Below are 17,245 nucleotides of genomic sequence, written 5' to 3' on the forward strand. Positions count from 1 at the left end.
ATACATGTGTTTTTTTTCTTCTCAGTAACCTATACCAGTTTATTGCATTGTTTCATGTGGGACAGTGTATCACACCTATAGAGGATGGCAGTTCTCCACCACAGGAAATGTTGGGGTTAAACTGCAAGAATAATTAAATTGTATAATCAAACAGTTTAAAATGAATTGAATGAAGATGAAAAGCCTGAATGTGTGTGTCATGTGTGACACGAGATAAAACTTTCAGCTGAAGGTGACAAAATAATAAAAAGTGCAAAATAATATAGTATGTAAAAAGCAACTCTTGATTGTAAGGACCTTAATTTAAACAAGATAAAATAAAAACAACAACAACAACAAAATAGAGGGAACAACAACAAAAAAATCTGTTTATTGCTCACCTTAAGAATCCAACAACTAACCATTTTCTTATGCTGTGAGAGCCTTGAATTCAATTCCCAGTTTTTTATGGCAGAGCTCCTCCTACTTGAAATGGCAGAATTTTATGGTTAAATCTTATGATTACCTTTTATTCTTGTTTTACTCCATTTACATAAATACCAAAAGGGATCAGAGCATGCATTTGTTACCTACTATGTCCCAAGCATAACATTACAGTATTTTTATGCAAATATTTTATATAACTGCAGCAGAACAAGGTGAAGCAAATGACATGAAATTGTGATAGAACTTCAACCAAACAGTGTTCTGAAAACAAGTCTCTATCAGGCAGAGGCTATATTTTTATTATGGGTACAAGACCTGTTGCTGCCATGTCAGAATAGATATGTGAACTGGTAACTACTTTGAAGAGAAGCAATAGGAGCTTAATTCATTTCTGCTGGATGGAAAAATGAAACTTGCATCTTTCCTTGATTCTTGACCACCGACACTCTTAGCAAAGATATCTCTCCCTGACTTTTTACTTCTGCAGAATTAAACAAAAACACAACTGAAAATTTTTGATGAATTGATGTGCGGTTCATTAAGCTTTAAGATAACAGAAAGATGATTGTTGGGGGTAGATTTATAAATAGCAATAACAATAGTAATAAGAATAATATTAATAGTAGTAGGAACACTGACACTACCACCAATATATGCAGTTTCACTGTGACACAAATGAAGATCTTCATAGTACTCAAAATAGCAGGAGAAAATAAAGAAGTACTCAAAAGAGCAATGAACAAATTGAATTCTTTACGTTCAGATATTGTTAAACTTGTTATATTTATTCTAGGGCATATTTAAGATTCAGAAGTGTATAAAACAAATGAGATTTGTCAATGAAGGATTAAGAAAACTTCTTCTGTCATAGAACATATTCTGAAAAGTTCTTTTACCTTTTGAGGTTTTGTTGTCTCCTTTGTTATCCTCACTTAGACTCTACAGGTCTGACAGGCTTTATTTAAATCATGTTCATGTTAATAATACACAAAGAAAATGGCCCATGACAAATTTATGCTAAAACATCTGATTCTCACAGACATTTTTCTCTAGAACAGCCCCCAAAATTAAGGTTTTATATGAAGAGTAAAAAGTGAAGGTGGAAATGAAGTACCCCTTCTGCAGTTTGAAGGATTCCTGGGGAAAAAAAGACATTTATATAAGATTAGATAAGATTTTCCAGTTTATAGCAAGCAGCATAATGTAATTTAATTCACTGGCATCTTCTTGTTCAAATTCAGATAGAATTAGGTTCTTCATTTCACCAATACATATCTAAATTAAATTAAGAGGTTGGAATTCTTTACATGATAAATTTGCCTCTATATCAGCTAATGCAGAGGTACAGCACACCTATCAAGGACTGGGATATGAGTTGAGTTGTACTTTTTGAAGGTGAAGAGACTGTTTTCTCATTGCTCAACATCTCTAAGTCCCAACACTTAAAATACAACAGCAGAATAAGGGTTTGGTATACATGTGGATCTTGAGTTGTCTGTTGTGCTGAAACAACACTTCTTCAAATGTGTAAAATATGTTGGTGATCAGATATAGAGAAAATATTTTAAAAGCAATAAAAATAGTATAAGGAGTTTTGAGATCAGAATATTGCTAGAAAATGAACTCATAAATTTATGCATACAACTTACAGTAGAAATAGAAAAGAGCATTTCCTCTAACCATTAAATCTACTCTAATGTCACAGAATTGGATGTATGAATAACTGGATCATTGAGAATCCAAAATATTCCATTATAATATGACTGCCATGCACTGAATACAATATACTTATTTCAACCAAACAGTTATACTGTACAAGTAAATTACATGGTACATTATAATAAGCAAAAGTAATAAATCCAGGCCTGCAATCATTATGGTCAGTATTATTTGTCATTCTCTGTGGCCATTCTCCAAAGACTGAGATTCTCATTGCCTCTTCCACACATAAATCAAAGTGTATGTTTTTGCAGAGTTTTATATTTTGATTCCTCAAATAAGTCAATGTAGTGTTTGTGTTATAAATCAAATAAAGCTTATATGGTTCATGCTCTTCAGCTTGAGAATGACTTAAATTTGTAAGGAGCAGACCAGTGTTTCAGCATCAGTTTGGTTGGGGTGGTTAGTCTTGCAAAGCACAGGACTTTTGCTGCAAGTGAACCTTAAGCCTTGAATCTTATTTTCCAGAAGTGTCATATCCAAAATTGTGACTGTCATGCATAAACATTTGCAAGAGACTTTAAAATTAATTGAAGAATATGACAGTTTGAAGAAAGGCAGATTCCTACTCGTACATCATCTACTGGGCTCCTGGAAAGCTTATCCTCAGAAAGTAAATGCCAAGGTCACCTGCATGATTCTTACCTTGTTTGTGTTCTCTCAAGCATAAAGGCAGATATGAGGATTTTCAAAAGAACTTTCAGAAGTGCCTAGCTTCCAAGTAAATTGTTCTACATATTTAAACACCTCAATTTCTTCAGGTATTTTCCAAAGCCCTGGTCTTTATGCCCATTGTGTACAATCCCCTTGAATATAATAGCTAAGCACTTTGCTGTAGTTAATGGAATTTATCCCTGTGAGACAAGAAAATACTCTCAGAGCTTTGATAGTCTGAGAATGGAGTATTTAGAGAACTTCCCAGTGTCACACACAGTCTGAGAGAAAGCCAAGAAGAGAACTTCTCAAGTTCAATCTACTTTTTTGGCTGGTACCTGGAAGGGTCCAGAGTGGGAGCAAATGGGATGATGGCTTAAACACACTTTGTCTCATTTTCATTATTGACTGACTCCTTCCCTAATTGTATCACTCCTTGTGCTAATATGTAACAGATTGTCTTGAACAGGACATGGTCCACTAGAATCTCACTTCGCTGCAGCTTCATTACTTGGAAATTGTAATTGTAATGCTTCATTTGTCTTTGATGTTACTTTATAAGTGACAATTCTGAGACTTTATGGAGAGTTCCCTAATGTTCCTGCAGTGCTTGAAGTGTCACTTAGTACTGCTGCACTAAACAGAATTGCTGCTGGTGCATTTTTTCACAGTGCTCTACAGCGAGAGTTGAAGACTAAGTAAATCATTGAACCTCTGGACTGGGGTTCAGGCACTGACCTGAGAGTCACTGCAGGAAAAAGTGCCGGTGTGGCAAGATGTGATTTAGAAAATTTAACAAATTGAAAAGAAATAGAATGATTGTTTGTTCTTTGGAATATATCAAGGTCATGGCTTTTGTTTTTTAGAACTATGCTTTTGTATTTTCAGAAACAGTCATAGAATTGTAGAATGGCTTTGATTGGAAAGGAGTTCACAGATCATCTAGTTCCAACCCTCAGCTGTGGGAGGGGTTGCCAACTGCCAGATCAAGCACTAGACCAGGTTGCCCAGGGGCATGCAGGGAAAGATAATCACCATGGTGGGAAAACTTAAATTAAAAAACAAGTGGAAGTTTTCTCATTGTCACCTTTTGAATTAGAAGTGCAGTAGTCAAATTCAATGTGAGAAAACATAGATTTTTTAAAAATGTTTGACTTCTCCATGTTAAAAACATTTTAAAGCTCTTATGTGTCTTTTACGATTATTTTGATGACTCTTGTGAACTTAAGCACACACAGTACTATCATCAACACCTTGACACCTATTCCAGTAGCTGTTAGTTGAAGGAAGAGGATTATGTCTGACTTAGCAGCTCATTTCTGCTGTTTCTCCATCATCTGATATTATGTTTTAGTTTGTGACATCTCACTTACAGGAATAGAATTAGGGAAAATTTTAATGTCAGGTGAGGGAAATGGAGCAGGAGGAGGTGAGATGTTCAGAAGTGAGTCTCATGTTTGTGTAGAAATGTTTGTGGGCCCAAGTTTAGAGAATTAAAAAAAAAAAGAAAAAAAGAAAAAAAGTCATGAAAAGGTATAAAATAATATATGGCTGAAAATTTCCCAGTGGATGGTTTTCCAAGTTATTTGGGAAGCATCTGGGACTGAGGATCTGAATGCAGTTACATCTGAGTTGGCAAAATACAGTAGAGAAATAATTAGAAGGCAACACAAAAGTCTGAATTGATATTTCTCTCTTTATCTTGCCTTAACGTTCATATATGACCTCCATCACAATAAAGTCTAGGAGTTTGGGCAAACCTACAGCAACGGAGACTGCTACAGTTCTTCTGTGAAACTTCTTATAGTTCCTATGATATGACCTTACTAACATCTTTGAAATTATGTTTGATGCTTAGCACAAATTCAGAAAATAGCTTTGAAAGACATGACTGATTATGCTACATTTCCTTCTTATAAAGAAAGTAGATATTTCTCACTCAAACTTTCAATCCCCTACGATATTGTAAGTGTAACAGGTATTATCAGAATAAAATCCACAGGATCAAGACTGGAAAACAATAATTACGTTATCAGATGAGAGGAAAAAAAAAAAAAAGACACAATCTTAAAAGTATGACAGATTAATTGCAATGGGATAAAATGTTTCCTTTTTGGAGAGAAGTGCTTTAGTGTTACCTTTGTGTTCTGTTCTGTGGATGTGAACGTGTGTGACAGCATATAGCATGTGGACAGCTCTGAGTAAGGTAGGTAACACTGAATTTTCTTGGTCAGAAGATGAGAGAGTGCAGGTGTAGAATGAAGGGCTGAGGTGAGGTGAGAGAGAGGTCATTTAAGTGTCCTTCTTCCTGTTGCTGTAGACAAATGGGAAGAGTTCACAGAATTACCAGTAATGTTGAAAGATTCTATTTCGTTTCTCCTAGTAATAGTCATTACCACAAGTGCTTGTCTGGAGTGACAGGAGTGGGAATCACACCTTTCACAGAGCAGGTGTAGGCAAAGCATGAAGGAGATTCTGGCCATTGTTGTTTCTGATGGTTTGTGGTAAGATGAAGCCACCTCCTTTGTCAAAAGATCCATTCAGACATTATGGGTATAAAATAGAATTAATCCTTTTAGTCAGGAAATCTACAGATTTATTCTCTTGAAGTGAAGAAGAAATTATTCTGGATTAAATTCCTCAAATACTCATGACAGCTTCTACAGAATGTTATTAGTATTTGAAGACTTTAAACATTAAATAATGTTCTGCAGTGCTCTTCATTCATTACTTGGTCCTTGGACTATGTCTACAACAGGGCCATGCCGACCTCTTACAGTCATCCATAACAGTTCAGCCCTTAACATGCCACTGATCTTTGTGGGTTATGTATTTGTTGGTTTAGCCCAACAATGAGCACATCTCAGAAGCTAGTACAGTGTTCCCACCAGGCAATTTTTCCATACCTACCCTGTTTTAGGAAAATAAGAAACTTCAGCTGTTTGGAAATAAATAGTGTTGTACCAGTCAATCTCAGGGAGGAGAATGTGTTCTAATCTATTTCCAATCAGGCTCTCTGTCAGGTGCATAATTTAAGTTCCTTCTCCATCCTTCCTCAGTGCTGGATAGATTGGACTGGATTTTAGCCACATCAACATGGCTCTATTGCACTCATAACTCCTATTTAGAGGCATGACTTATTAAGTTGGACTTGGTGCAGTACTGACATATTTACTCAGCTTCTGACTGGTTTCTAATGCAGACATATAGCCTTGGAGCTCTCTACAGGTAAATTTCTTGGTATAAGCAAAAAAGTACTGACTAAAAATAATTTGTGATTTTGGACTGTAAACTCAAGATGCCAGGAAATTTGCTGTTTAACTGAAAAAGCAAGTAGAAGTAGAAATGTCAATACCATTTTGGTATTCTGCTAAAATCCATAGGAAAAAAATACAAATCTGATCACTACTAGTTTTATTTTGCCAACACATTTCAGAATCTCAGTCATGCTGTCATCTGGATTGTTGTTGTTACTCAAAGTTCTGCTGTCGCTATGTTTTGTTTTGTTTTGTTTTTCTCAGTTGCTTGCTTGCTGTTTTCCTGATGAATTGAGCAGGTTAGGATATAACAAACATTATAAAATTGAAAATGGGAGCACAGGGAAAGGATATTGATAATTTGTCTCCAAGTGGACTAGAGATGACAGTCTTTCCCTATTTGGCCTTGAAAACCCAGCAGATAAATTCAACTACTTTTTTTTTCTGACAATTTGATTCATAGTATTTCAGTATCTTTGTTTTCCATAACTTAATTTTGCATATGAAAAGATGATTCTTCCACCCTTATATGTATTTCATAATACTTAGTTTCTGTTTCTGCATTTATGAGTTGGTCTTGGGAATATCTTAACTTCATAAACATTTAGTTTGTTTCCAGTATAATCAGCAAGATTAATTGATGATGTTCATGTAAGTAGCAAGAGGACTGGAGGAAATGGTCTCAAGTTGTGCCAGGGGAGGTTCAGGTTGGATATTAGGAAAAATTTCTTCCCTGGAAGAGTGGTCAGGCCCTGGAATGGGCTGTCCGTGGAGGTGTTCAAGAAATGTTTAGATGTTGTACTGAGGGACATGGTTTACTGGGAAAAAGTTGGTGGTAGGTGATGGTTGAACTAGATGATCTTGGAGGACTCTTCCAACCTTAGTAATTCTGTGATACTAATGGCAGGGAAATAGCTACGCTTTTTAAAAATTAAACATTGTATGATGTAACACTGCAAGCTGTCCATTAAGTTTCACCAGAGCTAAGATTCTATTTCAAATAAATCTGAACATCCTCATTTTTACGTGTCTTCCAGGCTTCATGATAAACTTCTAAAATCTTGATTCTTAAATTTTCCAAGTATGGTCATTAAATAAATTGTTTTTCTTTCTCCTTCACAAAGTTTGAGAATTTAGTTAAGAGCAAGAAAATAAAGAACATTTAAGGAAGATAAAATTCTGAAGACCTGTATTTCCAAGTATATATATATATGACTCTGTTCACTGTTCAGTGCATTTAAAATTTGAAACTTGTCGTTTATGACAGAAATCAGAAAATTACTGTTGTGCCTTTAGTTGAAATAAATGCTTTATCAAAATAAAGAATCAAACAATGCCATTCTGTTTCCAAGTACAAACAATAACAGAATTGCAACATTCTCTGAAAATGAATAAAAAGTTTAAACAAGTCTCTAATGATTTAATAAAATAGGGATTATTTTGAAAAGTTTTAGCAATAGTGACATTTCAGTGATGTGATTTTTCTTGAGCTAAGGGGTTTAATAATAAATTTGCTTGTAAGTATGTATCCCTGTATTGATGTGACATAAGCTTTCTGCAGAATTTGCAAGGCCTCAGAAATGTGCTGTGTTTCAAGGTAAGATTTTGCACTTCAACCAATTTCATTCCAACTATTAGGATTACAGAAACATTGTTCGTCCAGATCTTCCAGGTCCATACCCAAAAAAGATTATTGTCCAGGTCATGTTAAATTAACAGAGTTAGTGCATATGGTCACAAAAAGAGAGAGAGGAAGGAAGTGCCATTGCAGTTGCAAGTGAAAAATCACTGTCTTCACACTAAAATTCCACTGATACCCAGTGGACAGTTGTTTCTATTTTTTTAAATGTGTGGGTTTTTTTTAAACCCTAAGGATCTTTTGCAGTTGTCTCGATAAATGTTGATTTTAAATCAATTAAACATAACTGATACCACAGATTGCCTCTAAGTGTTTTCATCTAGATGAGTAGATGAAATTCTGTTTTTTTGTTTTTTTGGGTTTTTTTTTGTTTTCTTTTGAAGGCAATCCTCAACATTATTAAGTTGCTCATACACAGATGTCAAGTGCCATATGGCATGCCCTGGGGACAACCTGCCTGTCCCCCAGCTGGTTTTTCAGAAGGACAACTCCTGTAAGCGTTCTGTTATCTCTGTAGATCCTATGTGGATGTTTCAGAGTGCAAGGCATCTCAAACAGCCCAAAACATTTATATTTATGCAGCTGAGTCCTTCTCTCACATTCGATCAGATTGATCCAATGGTAGGCCGTTGCAGTTGGTTGCATGATAAGCATCAATTAAGGAAGTTATTGTAATTAGGCACTATGTTAATAGACTTATCTGGCCTAATGTGAGGATATATATTTTTTTTAATTAAACATTTTTGGAAGGAAAATAAAGGAGGGAGAATGTTGCCTTAGACAATTTTTGATCAGTTTAAGAAATTATGTATTTTTTCATTCAGAGAGAGTATACTAGTAAAGGTGGCATGAAGGATTTGCTATATTCTATGCAAGAAACAGAAGAAAAATAAAAGGAAAATTAAGATGAGATCAAAAGTTGCTTTTGGATGAATGTGCAAGGCTTGAATGACAGTGGTACGATTGGACAAATCTTTAGTGCTGTAACCAGATTACATAAGCAAAAGGCTGCCTGGCAGAGTTAGAAATCTCTGCCTTATCACTGTGATAAGATACTGTGAGGTATCCAGAATACATCTGCGTAAAAAGTTTTTCTCTGAGAAAAACTCATCTAGGGAAAGCAACAATTTATGCAACTCTCTCTCATTTAAACATAAACCAGAAAATCTATGTGGTTGAGGAATGGCTCACTGCCAAGGAAATATCAACAATAAAAGGGAGAGAAAAAAATCAGCATTATATACCTGCTTTGCATTTTTACTGCTAACACAATTGTTGACATTGTAAATTGACTCTTAACATCATAAATGACTTCCCTCGCATTGTAAAGTAAATCCCGTAGGCTTTTATTGGTGTCATAAATGGCTTCTTAACATGTAAATGGCCTTCCTCGCATGGCAGTGTAAATCCCATAGGTTTTTATTGACAAAATAAGTCATATAGTGTATTACATTTTGATATCATTTGTTGGTTTTCATTTAAAAACTAAATAAAAGTTTGAGGAAATAAAACACAGTGATTTACACATTTCCGATTTTGCCCACCCTTGTTTTTCAGCTCCTTTGATGAATGTGTAATGTTAAAAAGGCCTGATAGTCTTTTCTTATGTTTAACTCTGCTTTGCAAAATAAGATGGCTGAAGAGTTCACCAGACTTGGTACTTCAGCAGGAGCTGGCAAAGCTAATGAAAAGCATATAAGAAAATGTAAAATGTTAACTAAAATTCACTTACATTTCTTTGGTACATTTTTAGCATTTTTCCCATTAAAATTACGATGTAACTCAAATTATTGATTGTAAAAAACCTGTTGTGTTGCTTGGATTGACCCTGAAATGACTGCCTACCAAATCAACAGCACCCAGTAAAACTCCAGTATGTTTTCGGACATAAATCATGGAGTCACAGAATTGCAGGAGTTGGAAGGGACCGAAACAGATCATCAAGTCCAAATCGTAAAACAAAACATTTTGTAAATCTGGATGACCCCATGTACCATGCCCTAATTATTGAAGTAATTAATTAATTTGCTGAAGTGAGACTGAAGATGCTGATTTGTCTGTGTAAGCCAACATATAATTGCAAGAAATGGAGGGAATGCAGTTTATTACTGTGTTCCATTGAAGCAACCTGAACTGGGAGAAGTTATTGTTTCTGTATGCCTTCACAGCACACTACACATTCATGGAATCACAGAATCACAGAACCACAGAATCACAGAATCATAGAATCATGGAATGGCCTGGATTGAAAAGGAACACAATGATCATCCAGTTTCAACCCCCCTGCTATATGCAAGGTCGCCAACCACCAGACCAGGCTGCCCAGAGCCACATCCAGCCTGGCTTTGAATGCCTCCAGGGATGGGGCATCCACAACCTCCTTGGGCAACCTGTTCCAGTGTGTCACCACCCTCTGAGTGAAAAACTTCCTCCTAATATCTAACCTAAACCTCCCCCATCTCAGTTTAGAAGCGTTCCCCCTTGTCTTATCACTATCCACCCTCATATACAGTTGTAACTCCTCCTGCTTATACACTCCCTTCGAACATTGGAAGGCCACAGTGAGGTCTCCCTGGAGCCCTCTCTTCTCCAAGTATGATAAGTCAAATTGATAATTATCTGTTCACACCCGAAATGCAGAAATAAGAGTTTGCCCACAGCCTTAAATAAATGACACTCTCTGCACATCAGCAACTCTATCTCTTAACCATGTTAGGAAATGAAACATATGAGGAAGTTCAATGTACATGAGCTCACAAAACAGTGCATTGTCAGTATACAACACAGATCAGATTTCACTGGATGCCCTGATGGACTTCACACAAATTATTTCAATTATCACATATTTACAAAGGAAACTATCTCCTTTTTCTATTAAGAGTTGAAAATAATTGCTTTCATATGTGTATCTATCTAGATGTCATTCAATTATACATATATATTGGGTATATATTTTTATATATACAGTAATTAAAACATTAGAGTATTCACTGAGAGTTCAGTATATTTGAGTTATTTTCCCATCTTGCCATAAGAATATTTCATGTGAGTGGAATCTGAAATTTATTTGCATCAATGTCTGCACTTTAAGTGAGGATAACAGTGTTGTTTTAATCATTATTATAGAAACTACTGATTTTTTTCATCCTTAGACAGTTTAATGTAATAGTACTACAAACCAATGACTATTTAACATAATGGCTGAATTTCAGTTCAGGTTTCTCAGGGACTGTGGGTGCTTGAATAGTTTTCAGGAGCTACACCACAGCATCAAAAGGCATTTCTCTGAAAATGACACTGTAGGACCCAAATCAACAACATGATTGACCCATTCGTCTGTTCTGAAATCAAACAACATGAGCTCATTGAATCTTACTGTCCTGACTTGTTGGTAAGAAACCTGACATTTTAATTTGATCAGATAGGATGCCAGAATTGGCTGTATTCATGAGCAGTTCAGTTCCTTTCATATCGGATTGATCTTTCAGCTATGCCTTAATCACAACACCAGCAATCCTGTTTTAAAGTAATATACACCATGGCACTCTCCTTTTCATCAGTAAAAAAGTGAACAGATCAAGATTTCCTCCATTTCAGTTCAGCTCTAATAAAGTTAATAAGACCACAAATGTTTTTACCCAACTAGAGTTTACCCAATGTGTAATTAATTAACATACAAATTATATTTCTATTCCCTTATCATAAATAGTCAGCTATATCTTATTTTTTTTTTAATTAAGATTAAAATCTATTGCCAAATGTATCCAGACAGCCCTAGCTTCATAGGCTGCTTAACTGCTTAAATATTTAAAAGTTTCTTTTAAAAATTGCCTTAGAGGAGAAAAGATTGTATTATGGAGTTGGTCTGACTTTCAAAGTCAGGTCTTTAATCATAGTTAATGCTCCTTGTTATAGCAGATAGTAATCTGTTCTTCTTATAAACTGATACTGCCCACAGCATAAAAATATTTCTGATCCAACTGATAAAAATTTATAGTGTCGTTCCTTTCTAGGACTTGTGTCTTATGTCCTTTGTAGCAGGTATCTATGATGTAAGGAAATTTCCAAATGTACTTGAAATTAAGGAAGTTTCCAAATGTACTTGAAATTTAATATGCATTGATATGCATTTTATTTATATCATAGAATCATAGAATGGCCTGGGTTGAAAAGGACCACAGTGATCATCGAGTTTCAACCCCCTGCTATGTGCAGGGTCACCAACCACCAGACCAGGCTTCCCAGAGCCACATCCAGCCTGGCCCATCTCCAGGAATGGGGCATCCACAACAATATACAATATACATGCAAAGATTTTAGTGAAAAGGATCTAAGATTCCTGTTTCAAGAAACGTTCCTTTTTTGCATTTGTACTTGTGTTCAAATCTTTTTAAATCTTTTTTTTTTACTTTAGATTTTTTAGTTTCTCATTTAGTGATACATAATGGCCTGGTTTCATCTGAAGAGGAAGAGAAAACTGGAGAAGCTGTTGATATGGTCAGCAGAGTGTCTTTTTTGGTTGTGAGAATATTTAGTTAACATTTATTCAGCTGAAATATTTAAATTCATTAGGCATTTTTCACAGTCACACAGAGTAACAGAACCATAGGGGTTGGAAAGGACCTCTGGAAATCCCCAGTCTAACCCTCTGTTAAAGCAGGTTCCCTATTGTAGATTACACAGAAAAGCATCCAGACAGGTTTTAAATATCTCCAGAGAAAGAAGCTGCCAATCCTCCCTGGACAGCTTGTTCCAGTGCTCTGACACCCTCAAAGCAAAGTATTTTTTCCTTGTGTTCATATGGAGTTTTCTGTATTCCAATTTGTTTCTGTTACCACTTGTCCTGTTGCTTGGTATCACTGAAAAGAGCCTGGTCCCATCCACCTGATTTCTACCCTTTAGATATGTATAAGCATTGATAAGATCCCCTCTCAGCCTTCTCTTCTCCAGGCTAAAGAGTCCCAGAGTTCTCAGTTTTTCCTCATGAAGGAGATTCTTCAGGCCCCTCATCATCTTTGTGGCCCTCCAATGGGCTCTCCCTAGAAGTTACCTTTTTTTAAAATCTTTTTAAATGGGGAACCTGGAATTGGACCCAGTACTCCAGATATGGCCTCACCTGGTCAGAGTAGAGGGGGAGGATCACCTCCCTCAACATGCCGGTTACATTCTTTTTAATGCACCCCAGGATACCATTGGCCTTCTTGGACACAACTGCACACTGCTGGCTCATGGTCAACCTGTTGTCTACCAGGACACCCAGCTCCGGTCAGCCTCTGATTCCCAGGCTCTGAGTCCCTGCATCATACAAATGATTGACCCCAGATAGTTTGTGGTCCTTCAAAATCCATTAAACAAATACTGAATTTTGAGCATTGTTGTACTGGTTAACAACATCTAAGGAGTTCCACTAAAAGGTTGTCCTCTTGCTTTGAGGCTTATAATCATGTCTTAGTCCTAATGAAGTTAGACATCAAGATGATTCACACAGTGGTGAAAAAAAATGACCAGATTAGCACTGGAAACTTTTCAGCTACTTTTCAGGGACCTCAAGGTCAAATTTTTGTATCTTAAATACCTCATGGGTTTTGTACACTGCTATTTGCTGCAACCTGAGGGTTACTCCTTGTGATCTGTGCTGACTAGATGTCAATTTGAATACTTTTTGGAACAAATGAAGGCACCGTCAGTGGATAGGTGTCCAGGAGGATGGCTCACATAAGCTTTCACTTATGTGTACTCCCAGGAAAAGAAAAACTCTTCCTGGTCATTGTATGCTGCTTCTGAATGGCCCTGAAAATGTTACATCAATCATTTGTTTCTGAGATGAAAACTGTGCCACATTTGTGTGTATTGATTGCACTGAGTAGCTTCCCACTGCAGAATACAACCAGTGAATTACATCTCTGCATTGGCTGTAGAAGGAGCCAAGACACACAGGTGACACAAGTTCATTAATATAAATTCTACTTAAAAATGAGTACGTATGGGTTTTCTGCCATGCCATGAAAGATGTCTGAGGGCACAGCACAGGAAATATTCCTTGGATGAAAAATCTAGAATTTTCCCACCACTGAGGTTGTGACAGATACAAAAAGAATCAGAGAGTGAATTAGACAGACATATTCCAAACCTCTGTCAAAAAAAGAGAATTTCCTGGCTTATATCATTTCCAGAAAATATACTTCGTATGATCATCTCCCATTTCTTCAGTAGTCAGGATTGTCCCAGATGGGTCAATAGTAACTCAGTGTGTTGTTCGAATGTACTGCATTGCTGTAAAACAACAACAACAACAAAAACCCACTGTTAATAGAGATTTTTTTATTTCATCAAAATGTAGAGAAGATCTGTTATTCATGGGCTTGTTGATTTTTCCATATTTTCTCTTTGATTTTAAAATACTAAAGTCAGAGGATCTCTAGGCAATCAGTTCTAACACAAAATTGATCATCTCCAAATTTTGGAGTTTGAAAGATCAGAATTCTCAGAGGAAGTATAAGTGTTTATAAACACTGTAAGTGTTTTATAAAAAAGACAGATATCAACTGCTGGAGTTGAATTTGGAGTGTAACAATTTCATATTTTGTTTCCAAATTTTGCAGCTAGAATTTACACCTACAGAAGAACCCAATTTCACACAACAAAAAAGTTACATTAATTATGTGAATGTTTGACGTCTGGAACTCAATCTAAAATTTTGCACAATGATCATATTCCTCCAAAAGTCCCAATGAACTTAAAAAAAAATCTGATTAGGTCCGTGGTATTTATCCAGTGTTCTCATGCCTACAGAACAGAACATAGGAACAAATTGCGTTGAAACTGAAAGGACCAAACTTCAAGAGCAAATTAGATTTTTATACTTTGATGAAATGCAGGTTTTTTTGATTTAATGAAAGTTTTATAAAAAATGAAGCATGAGACATCTCCACCTTATTAGAGTGTAAACAAAGAATAGCCCCTCTGATCTAATTTAATGTAAGCTATAATCTAATCCTCCCTTTTCTTTAGGAGTTTATTATCTGCAGGTGATGGGTGTTCTGCTGCACTTAATAGAATACTGAATTATCTATCATCAGTTATCCTCCCCGAAACCAGTACATCATCAAGCTCAAATGTGCTTTAGCAGTGTAGAGAGCGGTTCAGAACAAGGTCTCCTTCTTTATGTAAACTTTGCACTTTAATAGACTCATAGCTGTCCTTAGCTCTTTGCAAAGTGGAAGAATATCTTTGGCTTGAGAAGAAATGGGTGACTTTGAGAACCGCACTAAGAGAGGCTGTTTCCTCCTCATCTTAACCTTGCCATATGGAAGGGTTTTGTTGTTGTTGTTTTGGTTCTTTTTTTGTTTGTTTGTTTTTATGGAAGATTATTGTCTTGGGACAAAACAAACAAACAAACAAAGCCCTAGTCCCTTCCTTATCCTAGGAATTCAACTCCTGGGAACAGGCACAAAAGAACAATTTCAGTTCAGCCATAAGAAGTAATGAAATTCTTTGCCTTTTATGTTACAGCATGCTCTGAACTGAACACCTGGACTGCTTCTAGGTTTGAAATAAATGGATCTGGGATAGACATTCTTCCTTTCACAGAAATAAGGACCTGGCAGCATTTGGCTGAGATGCTCACCTTGAACTCATAGAGTCACCAGGAACCATGGCAAACTGCCAGGTCAAAGAGGTAAATGAGGAGTATCACCAACACTGTGACACCTCTAACACAGACTACTAACACAGGCTGCTAAAGCTGGAAAGTGCAGTGCTTAAAAACAAGCCTGAAATGACTGTACAATACTCATATTTCACAAAGTCACACCTTCCCTTTCTTCTTTTCTTTCAAAAGTCAGAACAGTAGGTTACATGCTCTCATTCTTTTATTTTTCCTCATAGGTTAGGTGAAGTTATTTCTTTTAATTCTGTAATTAGATCTGAAAACCAATGCCATGACCTCAACATTATCCTTTTTCTTAGAAAATCTAGTAACAGAGCAAAGATAGTTAAAAGATAGCACGAACTAACAACAACTCTGGCAGCAGGATGCAAAAGGTCATACAACAACCTGCTTGGATGATTTGTCCCCTGGTGGAGCTGCAGTCACCATTTCCCTTCATGGCCTGACTCTATAACAAAAGTTGTCTAGATAAATGAAACATATTTTGCATTACTTATTGAATTAATGATATAATAACTACTTGCTAGAAGGAAATCTATCACACCAAACAATAGTGTTTAAGATGAACTTGTAACTCCCATCAGATACTTCAGGCCAGATTGGAGAGAAAATCTTGCTTGAAGTGAATTGTATGCAACAGAATAAGGGACCTGTGTTAAATCTGGCCATAACTTTCATGATTTCCCATGGATTAAAAGGATTTTATAGGTCTGTAGTCTTAATCTATCTCCTGCTGGTACAATATATAGCTTGTCTATATATTGACACAAGCTGTATCACTGTTTTCACATATGCAGCCATTTCTATACTCACGCAAGAAAGGCAGAAAATTGCCTCAAATATTTTGGAAGTTTTCCAATTCCACCTCAAAAATTAAAGCTTTTGCACTCTTCAGATCAAAATAGTTGAATGATATGTGAGAACAGAGAAAAATAATTTTATTTATGATACTAAGATCATTTTTTTTTAAATCTTGCAATAAAAAATGAAAATTCATCTGATCTGTCTCCTTCTCTTTGTAAATTTTACTGTATTTTATAATGATACAAGGGCACTGATTAAAATTCTAAATGTATATTGGAAAAATATCCTTTCCTTTCTTTATTCTCTCCTCACTGATATCCCAGATAAGCTTTTCTGTATATCAACATTCTCCCTGAAAATTATTAATGCTGAATGCTTGAAACATAGTATTTATTTACATATCTAAAATTATTGATCATGATAATTACAGGTTAAGATTGAAACCTCATTGTGTGAAAGAGGAACAAGTTGATAGCTTCTATTCCAAAGCATGCACTACTCAAAGGAGTTGTATCTGCAAACATAAAACAATCTGTCTGAAACTCTTGGCCAAACGTTCTGCATGAGAAAATATAGCATACATCATGATCAGATTCAAAGTGAATGGAAGCAAAATGTAAATGTGACATATACGACCAACCAACCAACCAACTCAGATTTGATTAACTATCTTCCCTTTCTTGGAATGTTCAAGGTTCTTTGCTCAGACAGATCTTAGTAAGAATGAGCAAAAGTGATTGCTTTTCTTCTTCACCAAGGCAAAAGATATCTGAAAACCCAAGGCTATGGCAGCTATACCAAAAAAAAAAAAAAAAAAAAAAAAAACAACACTTCTTCATGAGCTCTGTAATATTCTTCCTTATTTCCTTATTGCTCTCTGCCACAATGAAAGGCTCTGCAGGATTATACACTAAACCCCAAACCTAAACACAACTTAAGACTTCCTAGTGGTTAAGCTCATATACAAAAAGATTGATTTATTATATGCTGCTAGTGATATTTAGAGATATTCTTACATGGTGACTTCTACAAAACAGATTTATCACTAACACTGTTAGAATCTCAGTAATGCAATGC

The sequence above is a fragment of the Gallus gallus genome, chromosome 4 (genome assembly GCF_016699485.2).
Source record: "Gallus gallus isolate bGalGal1 chromosome 4, bGalGal1.mat.broiler.GRCg7b, whole genome shotgun sequence".
In the NCBI taxonomy this organism is placed as follows: Eukaryota; Metazoa; Chordata; class Aves; order Galliformes; family Phasianidae; genus Gallus; species Gallus gallus.